Source organism: Numenius arquata, chromosome 6, assembly GCF_964106895.1.
Source record: "Numenius arquata chromosome 6, bNumArq3.hap1.1, whole genome shotgun sequence".
In the NCBI taxonomy this organism is placed as follows: domain Eukaryota; kingdom Metazoa; phylum Chordata; class Aves; order Charadriiformes; family Scolopacidae; genus Numenius; species Numenius arquata.
The window spans coordinates 58,418,303-58,432,055 of NC_133581.1; the positions used below are offsets into that span (position 1 = coordinate 58,418,303).

The 13,753-nt window shown below is 42.9% G+C and overlaps 1 protein-coding gene across 1 annotated transcript in view; it reads left to right on the forward strand.

The window, feature by feature from the left end:
- Positions 1 to 1,544: 1,544 nt before the first annotated feature.
- Positions 1,545 to 13,753, forward strand: part of ESRRB (estrogen related receptor beta) — a 104,123-nt gene continuing 91,914 nt past the window's right edge. Inside the window, exon 1 of the mRNA XM_074148501.1 lies at positions 1,545 to 1,624. The gene's annotated coding sequence lies outside the window, so the exon portion shown is untranslated. The remainder of the gene's footprint in view (positions 1,625 to 13,753) is intronic.

A 13,753-nucleotide genomic window follows, 5' to 3' on the forward strand; every position in this document is an offset into this window, starting at 1 on the left:
CCAAGAGGAAGTGATTAAGCCGTTTGCTATGTCTGTTGTTGATAGAACTTGAAGTAAATGGGCTTTGATTGCAGTGCAGGAGATTTTAGTTTGATGTTACAAACTTTTATTAGCAGTGATGCAGAAGCATTAGAACAGGCTGTCTGAGAAGGGCTGAAATTTTTTCAGAATAGGCTGGAAAAAAAATCTGTCAAAAATAATGCTGCTATAGCTGATCCTCCATTGGGACAGAGGGATACACTAACCACCTGAGCTGGTCCTAGCCCTATTTTCTGTGACTCTGTGAAATATTAAGATGTGTATAACTTTTTGTCCAGCTGATGTAAGCTTGAGATGGGTGCAAGTCTGTATATCAAATAAGCACTAGCTCCTATAAGCTAGCAGGATAGTGTACGAAAGATTACAAGCAGTCCACTTTGCTTCAAAGGCCTGCCATCCAAATGCTAACGTACCCAACCATGGTATGTCTTAAAAAGAGGTGGCAGCAGCACTCTTTCTTGCTTAACCAACTTCCTTAATTTTCATCTTCATTTTCACTGCCATGTACAACAAAAAGACTAGTCTCTCTACCTTTTTTTACTAGTGATTCCTGTAAAATTTAGTTTCAGTTGTCCAATACCACTGCCAAGCTTTAATCATTGCTGTAAACATTTTCTATGCCTCTGATAGACTTGTTTTGTGGAAATTTTTATCAAAAGCAGCAATTATATATATATATATTCTATTTTTTTTTTAAAGAAAAAGTAGGGAGTATGCTGTGTTCTTCAATTATGCCTTCTTTCCATTTAGAAACAAATCAAGAAGATTGCTCTTTGCAAAGCTCTAAATCAGCTTGTGTTTTGGGGACAGCTGGGGCTGTGTGGGGGCAGAGGCAGTGTCAGTAAGTGTGGCCACCAAACAGTAATGGAAAGACAGGGTAAAGGGAGCTGGGCAAAAAGGCAAGGAGAGGAAACAAATAGTTATAAGCAGCTGTTGAACAAGGAGGCTGGGGCTGTGGAGTGTGGGGGAATGTGATTTGGAGGGATGAGAAGAGAGCAAATCAAAGGGATAGGATGAGAAGACAAAGGCAGTGAAGAAAAGAAAGTAGGCTGGGATGGTCTGGAAAGGAGAGAAGAGGCATGACTTGGATTGAATGGTTGGAAGAGCCTCTGAATCGTTATTCCTCAGCTGTCACCAGTGTCTGAAATTCACCCACTGTTTCACGCTTCTCAGGTTAGTCTTCACAAAGGAGGATGAGCTACCCTTGCAGCTCATTTACTCCATTACCGTGGTTGTAGTGGTCCACGTGGTGGATTCGTCTCTTCTGATAATCCACAAAAGTGTCATTGTGATGTTTCATGAGGGTATTTCTTTGCTGTAAAAGAAACAATAAACTCTGTGAAAAGGGCACTTTGAAAGGTGCTAATGCAATAACTGGAAGCTGGGGAAAGACCAGTTATCCTCTGCGTGCACTTCTGTCTACCTGACTGTGTCCGATACAACTCATGTTTTAGCTACATCACTGTGTGCTGTTTCTTCCAGAGGACCCCTGCCTCACTCACTGCATGTGATGGACCTGCTCTGAGACAAATCAGAGTTGCACAGTGAAAGACACCATCTGTAGGACCACTGCCTCATTTGTCAGGTGTGTACTGAGTGAGACAAGGACTGCAGGAGAGAAAGGGAAGCTTTTATAGTTGGGCAGTGAAATTCTGACCTGCCAGTTGACTTTCTTCTCTGACCACTTCTGTATGATAGTTTTCAGGTTTTTTGAATCAACTGTTGTGCCAGTGGTTGTTTAATTGTGCATTCCTTATTTTATAGGGGACCTTTTTGATCCCAAAGGACCTGCTTTACAGAAACACTGAGTGCTTGCAGCTGCAAATGAAGTGAATAGGAATCCACTGAACCCAAAGTGCTATACAAGCACAGATCAGTCAGGCTGTTGATGTCTCAAACTGGACACCCAGAATTAGCAAATATATTTTAATACAGTCTTCAGTCATTCACCCAGAAAATGGGAATAAAAATACCCCCTCCTCTCAGAGGTGTGTGAAAAGAAATGATCTTGGGCTGGTGAAGCTTGGACAGTGTAATGATAAGCCCATAGAAAAACACATAAGGAAATGAATAAATCTCTAGAGACAGGTTTGAATAATATGCGGTAAATAAGGCCTGGGGCCACACACTGAACAATGAGCAGAAACCAGCATCTCAAGAAGCTGCTCATTACATAGGAACAATCCCTTCTGAGTGCAGTCTGATGGGGTACTGTGGAAAAAATATGATCGTGTAATTAAGGGCTATAAAATAATACATATATACATGAGAGCCAAGAGTATTTCTCACATGTAAGCACAACTGTGGCATTTCCTAATTCTTGACTTCATTTGTAGTTTGCCTTATTTAACATACAGGTTTTTTGTTTGTCTTTGTTTCACGGGTCCTGTCACACTTTGCAGATTCGTGTGCTGTGAGATGGTGTTGTCCTGGACTCTCCATTTGGATTAAGTGTTGCTATTTCATGTAGTTGCAAATCAGCTAATTGCAGGTGGTCAAAACCTGCTCATCTTATATATTATGTATTCCACAAGTTGTAATCTCCACTGAGGTGCAGATTTGTGTGAGAAAGGCAGATCTGACCCTTTAATTTGCCTTCATGAGCAAAATTAACTCCCAGATGCTGCTGTTCTTGACAGTGAAGGAATTGAGGATAGTTGAGATCTTACAACCCACTAGCAGTAATTAAAACAATAAAACCCCCAGTAATTTTCCTATGCAGCAATATGCAAGAGAGGAGAATATCACTAGGGCTATGAAATTACTTTAAAAGTCTTTACTGTAATGGGTGGAGGAAGAATGGCAAAGCTTAAGCTCCTAGTGAAATTATGCAGAAATGTAATGCTCAAAATACCTAATTTTAAATAACCATGCTTTTGATGACTGATTATGTGCATGTTTAGGAACAAATATATAATGACTGTAATGGTAGTGGAGTAGTGTTAAAATCTATCAAGTTGAGAAGTTGAGTATAAATGGTGTTGGGATGATCACTGTCCAAACCTAATACGGGTTAATCTTTCTGTGGCATGTCTGATATTTGCTATAAATCCAAGGGAGAATGTTACGAATAGTACAAGAAGTGGAGCTGTGACACGTACCCCTGACATTTTGTTTGTAGGAAGTAGAATTGTCTATTGCAAGTTTCTAAGAAATGTACCATAAAATCTTTTTCTCTTATATTTTTCCCTTCTGTTCACAACCTCAAATACTGGAAGAAGAATTCATTGGCCTATTTAGGCTGTAGAATGTGATGCCTCTCAAGGATGACTACTGTCATTGTTGGCCAGTTGATGACTTGGAAAGCACTGGTTCCCACATGTGTTGCAGATAATGGTTCATTCTGGAAATGAAGTAATCCAAACCTATCAAACATATTTTAATCTGTGTAAGAGACTGAATGAGTGTCCTTTGTGCAGCGGTTTAACTTCCCAGTTTTAACAGTTTCATCAGACAAATGTATTGTATCATTTAAAGAGGACAGAACAAAAAGTGATGCCAGGGTACCCAAGAGAAGGAACTCTGACAAAAATCCCCTCAGGCAGGGCCTGGCACTACTGGCCAAAGGAGAGAGGAAAGGGCAATTAGAAAAATGCAACAATCTGTTCTCATAGTGGTCAGACAGCAAGATGCAGCACGTGTGCTGGGTGGGAGCCATCAATGAGAGCGGTTTCCCCATGGGATATGCAGACCTGGACTATCAAAGTAAGCTGGGGCTAGGACAAACAGATGTTATGCCAGACACGTCAGCAGAGCTAGTCCGTTTTGCATAGGTGCCTGATCTTACTTGGCATGCTTTAAACTCTCTCTTTTCTGAATTTCAGGATGCAATATAACCATTACGATTTCATCCTCACTGCTCTGTTCTCCACATATGGTGCAGCTCTGGGGTATTGCTTCTAACCTACACAAATGGGAAGCTGAGGCATAAGGTGGGGTGTTGCCAGGTGCACAGCTCCTGAGTGTGCAACCTCACTCACATGCCTCCTCTTCGATGAGAGAAGGAAGAGAGGTTGTGGGGGCACTGCATCACCAAAGTGAACAGTCTTTCCCTACAGGTGTCTTATTGACAGAGTTAGGTAGCATTAGTGCCCCAAAACTGATGTTTTGAAAACACTATCCTGAGGCATTGCTGCACAACAGGTGCTCTGCCCTCTGGAAAGCCAGTTTAGGACAAAGTAGGGAAAATGAGCCTGAACATATGGGCCAGTGGCCACCACACCACTGTGGCAGTGCAGGGGTAAGGACAGTCCTCGGCATCACAAAAGCTGCATGTGACTGGAGCGTGTGATTCTAAGTGTGCTCAGGGGCAGGCAAGTGAGGGTCTCACTCTTTACAGACCTGCCAAGTGGAAAATGTTTATTTGCTGCTCTGAATCCACAATCTAGGAGAAAAGAATAAAACTGATTTAACCTCCAGTGTGAGGAGAATCACCTGACTGAGCAGGACGCAGAGGACAAATGTAACAGAGGGCCTTAACCTGCCCAACCAGGAGGGATGGGGAAACAGAGGTGAGACGTGGAATCAGATTCGTTAATTATTATTTATTATTCATTTTCTAATTTTTCCCTTGCTCGGATTCCATGATTGCTGGAAATAAAGGCTCCTCTAGCTGTCTGGGTGCATCTGTGACATTGACTCTGTCTTTGAGATGGGGAGCACCCTCTGGTGGTAAAGGATAATCTGACATTTCATGGGATTGGCACCCATCATCCCTGCAAGACGCCAGCTAAATTGGGCAGGCGGCATTGCTGGCTTTCTGTCACTGCTGGGATGGGTGTTTGGTGCTCTGACTTTCTAACCCGGGAATCTGAGTTGACCCCTTGGGAAGCCTTTTTGCCCTGTGAAAAGGGTGTAAGGCATGTGTTTTCTCCTTGCCCTGCTGTTGGGTAAAAGCTCACATTCAGCCCCTTCTTGCTTTTTCCTGGTGAGAGGGCAAGTAAAGTTCAGTTTGCTTCATTAGTTCCCAGTGGACACAAAATCCGGCCCTGGCTCTCTCCTTAGGGACTGCTGTTCCCTGCCTCTGCTCTTGCTCCTGTCTCCTGAAAGCATTAGTCTTGCACCCAGAGCTCTCCCCATTCCAGCTCTGGCTAGATTTGCTCTGCTGAGGTCCTAAAGCCAGCACAGTACAGTCCCTTGCAGGGAGCACAGGAATTCAGCTCAGGTTTCCCTTCTTCTTTCCTAAGTGGATTAACAGGCTGAGGGGATCGTCTCTGCCTGCCTGACTCAATCTTCATTAGCTAACATGTTTTGCCAGCCGCAGTCACATCCTGGTCTGGAGAGCTGTGTGACAGGAGCGGATTCTGGCTCCAGCCTCCCACAAAGACTGTTGCATCTTCTTTGAAGGTTTTCGTGATAGCAAGGCTCTGTGGGCTGCCCAGGCTGGTAGGGATGGAGGGCAGGAGTGCTGGAAGATGTGCCTTCTTGCTCTATGCAGTGTTCACTTTACAGTAACTAATCTGCATCCTCTGCTGAGACCTGCACCCCTGTGTAATGCACATGCTGTATGAGTGACAGAACATGTTCTGCATCTCTGAAGGTGCATCTGCATGTGTTTTTTTTCCCCCCTTGTATTTTCCAGGCAAGGGAGGATCCTGCATATATTGGGATATCCCTGAAACTTTTGTTAGTTGGCTGTCACTTCTGCACGCGCTTTCCTGGGTGCTTATAGGTAGTCAGTCTGAATGCAATATTTCTGAACAGGCTCTGTGCAAGAAACTGACCCTATCTCCTCAGCCCCTTCTCCTCCCTACTGCTTTGTGGTACTTATCAGTGAGTGCTGCACCCTTGTGCAGGCAGTCATTTATTTTACAAGTGCTGCTGTTTCCTCACTCCAGAGAAGATCTTTTATACACAAGGAAGTCAAACACTTTAAATTGCATCAATTTGAAAACAATCCATTTAAACTACTGAAAATCCAAACTGTGGATGCTCTTCTGCCTGTTTGAGGATGCATCATTTTTGCTCATCAGATGTCTAAACAGGTTTAGTTTCAATAGTAATGAGTGCCTTTTGCATCAGTTTAAGTTAATCTATTAAAACTGTACCATAAGATGTATTGCAGTACTGTTCTCATGCAAAGACAGCCTGGGAGGAGAGGAGGTGAACACTGGGCATCAATAATACCAAATGCCATTGGGGGACCTTTGTGCCGAGCTGTACAGAGGCATTTGGTATCTGTGCAGGGGCCTGAGCATACCTTAGCAGGAAGAAGAGGCCTTCTTCTGGCTGTCAAATGCATGTAAATGGGTGCAGATTGAGCCTTGTATTTCTGCAAAACTGAGACTCTGTGAAAGCACAGACCATGCTACAGGAATTATTGTGACTGAAAAATCTCAATGGGAAGTGTTTCACAAGGAAGCAAATGTTCTCCTTTTGTTTTTGTAACCTGACCATTGCAGCGGGGGAAGTTGGTGTGCCAGGCTCTGAAAGCAAGGTCGACTGGCCAGGAACAGAATCAAAATGGATTTTTTTTTTCTTTTGGCAAGTTGGAAGGGAAATAAAAAAGGCAAATGAGCATGAAGGGGCAAAGAACACTGTGGACTCTAGAGGATTTTAGAACCTAAAGCTGTATTTAGCAAATTAAGGGATGAATTGAATTTCCCAAACAATGTGTGTTGAAGCACACAAATTAATAACCCCAGCATTTATGAACTAGCAGTGTATTTGGTTTGGCCCTGTAAAGATTTTCAAGCCACAAGTCAATGGTCAAAGCAGAACAGTCCCCCAGAGAGCTCTGGGTTGTCTGTGCCTTAGCTCCCTGGGGGATGCAACCCTCTCTGGAGCAGTTCTCCATCAGGGCTAAGTAGCTATCAGTGCTTAATGATGTTCTTCCCAGAGTGGGAAACAAAGGTGATACTTTTGTGTTCTTCAGTCCTTTCTTTTTCAAAGGTTTCCCAAAGCACTGTATGCATTAATGAGTTATTTTGCTACCACAACTGGTTTTGCAGTAGCTTTAATGGCACAAAACAATGTAGTGATTTGAGACCATAATTGAGGAAGAGTATCATTGCTGGGGAGTAATGCAAGATATATTAGCAGAGGCAGAGCAGGAATAAACTGGGAATGTTGAATGAGATGTGTCTAAAGCAGTAGTTCACTGTCCACTCCTGCCCTTTTCGTCTCGGTCTCTGGCATCTCATCAGTAATGAATTGCAGGGAGACATGAATTGACACAGTGCAGGTGGCACCACTCACATAATGTGTTCAGTCCCTGTCAATGACCCTTTTATAACACTGTTCCACAGCATCTTCCAGTGAAAAATTCTGATGGTTGATAGTTTCCAAGCCCCTGGTTTCCCTTTGTGGCCCTCTGACCAAAGCCAGAATGAGGGGATAGTTGCCTTATCTGTCTTACTGGGCAGATCTGTCTGTCTCTACAGCTCTTTTTCAGTTAGTGGTGAAGGGTCAACTCTGAATACTGAAGGAAACTCTGTGATTTTAAGGGATAACTCATCTTCGTTCTCCAGTTTGGGGAAACAATAAGAAATTGTTGATTGAAACAATAAGAAATCAGAAAAGACAGTACTGTATCTTGAAAAGGAATTTTTGATACAATATCAAGAATTCCATATTTCCATGCTGACTTTTCCAATTCATATACTTCCTCCTGTTTAATCTGGTAGTCCTTCCCTCCCCCTTAAATTTAGAATGTCTAGATGAGCTTTGAATACAGACTAGACTGATGTGCTTTCTGTGTAGTTAGGATCTGGTTGCATGTAACTTCAGGGTTGCTTTATCAGCTGTGGATTGAATTGAGGATGTCTATTGGGAGTTTCAGGTCTTGGTTTTCTCATTGGAGGTCCTTCCATCAGGCAGGCCTGTTAAACGCTTGCTGAGTCCCTAGAGACATTTGATCTGTGTTTAAAGGGAAGCAGCTGAACCATGAGAAGAAAGAAACGGCTGTGTACTCAAGCACTATTGCTCTGAAGGGATCTTACTCTAAACTGTGCAAAGCTTGCACGGCAATCTAGGTGCCTGGGGCTCTCTATGTGCTCCATCCCAGCAGAGACCCGTGTGATGCTCTTTCTGGCCTTTCCTGTTCTGAGAAAGACAAGTTGATGGGTCCAGGATGCTTTGGGCATGAACTGTGTTTAACTCTCCTGAGGCCCAGGCCAGGAAAACCTCTGGAGGATTCTAAGCAGCACCTGCCTCCTGGTCCCCACTCCTCTTAAAGCTTCCCCAGTGGAGACACCTGCTCAGGGAGAGCAGAAGTCCATAAATAAATAATTCCCTCTGTCTGTCCTGATCAGCCCAAGCAGCTGTGATTGCTCCTGAATGCCTGGGTTGCTTTCTTCTTAATGGCTTTTAAACCAATTTTGCCCTCATCTGATGACCCAGCTTCTCCTCCTATTTTTGGAGGAACAATTTCTTCTTTTAGAGAGAGGGTTTTGGGGGGGTACTTATATTGTGTCAAGAGTTTTGGCTGAGGCGAAATAGTATAGCACTGAGGCAAAGCTGCAGTTTGGTGCTCTTGAACTCTGTATGTATGAACTGTAGTAGCTAGAAAAAAAAAAAAGCGGTTCTTGCATAGCATGTGTATAGCCAAATCTAAAGGCGCTTGGTTTGTGTCCTACTGCAACCCCTGGAGATATTTACTGCTCATCTGATGGGTGTCATCTAGGTTTGTCTATGCAGAAGTATTCTGTCTTTCTGGAAGTATCAGTACTGCCTCTGCAGGCAGAATGTAGGCGAGGCATGTGCTGAACATCTTTCCGGTGCTGGTCAGGTATCCGATGTAATGTGTGCTAGCACAGCCCGGTGTTGTGTTGCAGGCCAATGATGGTCCCCCTTGGTGCCTTTGGAAGAGGCACTAGTCTAGCTGGGTGGAATGCAGGTGCCATGCCTACGGTTATAATGCCAAATGGGTTGATTAAATCCAAATGATTGCTGGCTAATCAAGGCTAATGACCTACATTTTTTTTCGGTTGTTTTAAGCATCCTGCTTGACCAATCAGTTTACTCTCCTCATGAAACAACCCCCTGGAAACAAAGTGGTCTCTCAAGGTACTCCTGCCTGATACCTTCTCCCTCAAATCAAGGCAGGGCGTTCCTGTGTGCCATGTCATTGGCTGTTTGGCAGGCCTCTCTATCTGAAGCAGTAACAGTCTTTCTCTCCTACCATCTTCCTTCTGTCCTGCTTCTGTCTAACTTCTTGGTACTCTGAAAAAGCCGTGGGTTTAACAAGAAGTAGTGCTGACCCCAGGCTGTATGGTTCCCAGGATGATTCTGGTAGCAACAGCTTCTGGAAGTTATGTCATAAAAGCCTACTTGTTACTGAATTGCTGACCACATGAGTTATGAAATACTTCCAAATGTTGAGGGGCAAGGTCTAAAAGATGAGTTGAGTACTACTGAGTTCATCTGACTGTAAATATTTAATGGAAGATTAAGAGCAAAGAGGGGAGGCATGGGTAGTCTTTGATCATTGCTAAAATTAAGGTTTTCAAGAGATGAGCAAAAGACCAAAACTGGGTTTTCCGTTGTAAGCACTGTGGAGACCAAGGGGACCTCTTGCTAGGAGGCTGCAGCACCAAAGTCACCCTCAGACCACGTGGGACTGAGATTTGAGTTTGCCTTAACAATAATACTGAAAAGCAATCTTTTCTAATGCTGCCACAGGAACAGCGAAGCAGTCAACATGTGACTTTGAAGGATGAAGTCATTTTTACTGGAGTCCAATGGCACATGTTCAGGTCTATCAGGAGAAGGCTTTACTGCTGCCCACAACTACCTCTGTGCCTGGATCTCTGAGAAACTTAAAACACATGGAAGTCAGGTCAATAAGCCATTTCCAAAAACGTCCAGGGACTTGTACTTCCACACATGAGAGAAATTGCCATATTTTGGAGTACATGAGGCTGCATAACAGAAGTAGGACTGAGCTAGTGAAGTTTCTCATTTCCTTTCCACAGAAAAGCTTTTTTTTTCTGGTAACCAGCATCTGTCTCCTTGTGCCTAGCTACCCTCTTGATAGTGTATGTGCATATACTGTGTAGCTAAAGCAGACATGTTTATATGGTCATGAGTTGACCTGCCTCTTCTAAATGATGTTTTGTGGCATAGACAAGGATTGTTTTTCTTGTTCCTTTTCCATTTCTTGTTTGAAAAAGTACAGCAAAACAATGATCATTCATGGTCTGTAGGCATAGTATGGAATGTTAATGACTTGTAGACAGCAGCAATTTCCTAACGTGTTTTACTGCAGGTGTCTGAATGAGATACAGTTGATGGAACTCAGAAGTTAAAAGTATGTTAAGAAACTTGGGATAGGGTTTGTTGGCAAAGCTGTCTAATCAAATAATCTGTCATACCAATTTGCTCTTGTCCAGAAAGTGAAATAAATGTATTTTGAGTAATAAATAAACTCAAGAGGGAGTTGTGAAAAAAATCTGTATTGTTGTTCAACCACTAAAGTTAGTACAGAACAAATCTTCAAAATTGTTGTGTGCGTAACCAAGCTATTTGGAGAGCCAGAGCAGAGGAGACTTGCAGTTGTTGTGCCGCTGATACAGCTTGTCAGAAGGAAGCCAGCTTCTGTCATGTCTGTCTGTAGCCAAAACCTGTAGCCCCTTACTTTAGAAACTGGAATATTCTGAGGCTGGAGAAGGTGACAAGGAGAGAAGTCCTGATCATCTGATGATTTCTGCTTTTTCCATACTGTCATGCATCAGGTTTCCTAAGGTCACTTGGGACCTGCAGATTCATCTCACTGTTAAATACTTGTGCATAGATCTGCTGTCGGTGAGCTCCTCTGTATTTTGCCTGGCTGACCTGGTGTAGTCAATAGTCTTGTATTGACTGTGCCCAGATGAGGCCAGATGCAGGTTCCTGCAGGTAAAGGAAGGTCTTTAATCTTTGCTTTCTTCATCCCTCATACTCTAGATAGAAAAGTCCTTTCACTGCTTTGCTTCTTTATAACTGCCTATATCACTTCCCAAAAGGACTCTGTTACCTACTCAGAGAACCCAGCGAAGAGGAAATTGCACACTTATCCACTGTTTTTTGTCACGTCATAGTATTCAGACTGTAAAGTCTGTGCCACTGCAGCCACCTCATTGCTGTTGCTGGGAAATATTAAGTTCCTATTTCCATCACAGACTTGGAAAAATTACCTTCCATTTCCACTGCCAAGCTCTCTAACAGTAGGAATTCTGAAACATTTTGGTTCTTTAAGCCCCACTCCTTTTCTGGGTTGAGACACTTGGCATTGTCAATGCACATGCCAAGAATGCTTTAATTCTTTGCTTGCAGCATAACTGTTATTTCTCCTGACAAGACAGATTTTTCTTTTGATCAGTTCAGTGAATAAGCTGGTACTGTGACTATTAGGGACCTGAGGTGATTAGAATGCATAGGCTTGGAGAGAGAAGCAGCAAATCATCTTCCCAAATTAGAAGAATGAACAAGCATTCCCTGTTCTTCTGACCTCCTTCCTTGGCCTTTTGCAATACAAGACTTGAAGCTAGTGTACTGAAGTAGGAAGCTAAAGGTGAAAAGGTGCTGTTTGACTTTGTCCCATTTGACAGGATGAACCACCATACTGGGAAAGTCATGCTTGTGATGCCTCTGTGCTGGACAATTGGCAACAGCTAAGCAGAAGTATTTCCAAGATTCCTTGATGCCTGGTGTTCCCTCCTTCCTCCTGGTAGCTAAGCAAATACCCCAGCTACTGCTCTGTGGACACCTGGGATCGTGGATGGGGAACCATTCATTTCTGCTTTGCTGCAATTTGGAAAGAGGGTGGGAAATAGCAGTGAGTGTGCTAGTAAATGATGTGTAGCTGTCAGTGTGAATAAAATCACTTTCCAGTCAATGTCTTGGTCATGTTGTGCCTGACCACAGTGGCCCTACTGAGAGTTAGTGCAATACATCATGGGAAGCAGATCAGCAACAGGTCAGAATCTGGAGTCGGATCACAGCTCTCAATTGAAGTCTTCTAAGTCTATGAGATCCATCTACCTCTGTAACTACCTGTCTTTTTTTGAGGAAGGTTTCTGCTTAGTTTAACAAGAGTTAGGCAAAGACTGGCTAAGAAGTAGATTGACAAAGCATGAAAGCAGAGGCACTGCAGTATTTCTGGGCAGGGAGGATAGAAGTTCCTATCAAATACCCTAGCTAACTGATGATGCAAGAGAGAACAGAAGACATAATCCCAGCTATATAATTAATTCTCCTGCCTCCCTGGATGTTTCTTACTACAAGTTCTTCCAAAATCAGGAAAACTTATCTCTTTTCCTGTCATCTTTATTCTTTCCCATTTGGTAAAATACTCTGCTTCTACCTCTTACTCTGATGCCGTGTTTTGAATTCTACAAAAGTTAGTATGACTTCGCCTGGTTTGTCTTTTGTGCATGTGTGTGTCTGCGTGTGCACTTTCATCTAAGATGTAAGCAGGAACATGTTCTGCTCTGGAAATAGAGTCCTGCTATTAACACTGCAAAGACAAAAGGTAAAGAAGGTATAGAAGGACACAAAACAGCATTGGCCCGACAAAACTAGGGGTTATTAAAAGAAAGTATTGGCTTTTTGTTGGCAACGTAGCGACTATGTCTTATCTCAGGGCTTCTAACACTGTTATATCCAAGCACAGGACTTAATGAAAGGTCACATTTTTGGGACAGAGAATTCTCAAAGCAGGATAGTAAGGGTTAAGAAACTTATATGTAGACTCTTGCTCTGCTACATATTTGCTCAGATTGATCTAGGGCAAGCCACATAACCTCTTTATGATATGATTTGGCAGTCTATAGGTTGAGAATTATGACAGATGTTTTAAAGACTAGGTAATGCTTGAAGCATGTCTAAGTATGTTCAGATGGGCAGTTAGTTAAAAATGACAATGTGAAAACTATTTCCAGCTTAAATTGATGTTGAGCTTCAGCAGTGATGGTGGTAATGCCTTTTAGATGGAAGCTTATTGTTCATAAGGCCAATTAAGAGTTTTTTTGGGAAAAATTATCTATTGGTATTTGGTAGAAAACAAGACATTGCTTTTGGTGGGGAGAGCAAACTATTTTGTTTGACTGTGGTAAGGGAAAATAGACTAGAGCTGGAAATAAAGAAGTCTGGTTTGTTCTCATGGATAGAGTCTGTCTGGGATAGCTGTTTGCTGTGGGAGTGGTGAAAGCCTACCAGCGATCAGGGACCTGTGCTCAGGGGACCTAAGTTTTTCTCCAGGGTTGGTAGCCTTGCAAAGCAGAGGGATCAGGGCATGCAACACAGTGACTTATGTGAGTCCAAGCAGTACTATTGGCCTCAAAAGTGTGAAAGGGTTGTCTTCTAAATTCATTACAATGACCCCTCTGTAACTGTTGTTTCTTTAAATGAGACAGGGGCTGGGAAAAGTCTCCTGTCATTGAACTCCTCTTTCCCCAGCAGACAAGATAGGAATGTGTGTACACAGTCTGTTCCCCCTACCTTAGGTTTCCTAGTTATTATGTATGGTTTTTACCCTGTGCAGATACCACTTCATTGACTTCCTTGTAAGAATACAGTAATAGGCCCTTCATAAAAGGACAAGAAATCCCAGACCCCTCAAAGTAACTACATCTCTCCATCTGCTGCATTTTCCTTATTCACAAAAAAACCCTACCCTTATCAACAAGTGAAATCAGGTTTGTTTGGCATGATTTGCAGGTTACTCCTGTATTAGACCCAATGAAATTTCTGTCAGTCAATCAGTCAGCTTGCTGGGAAGTTGATCATTATTCCA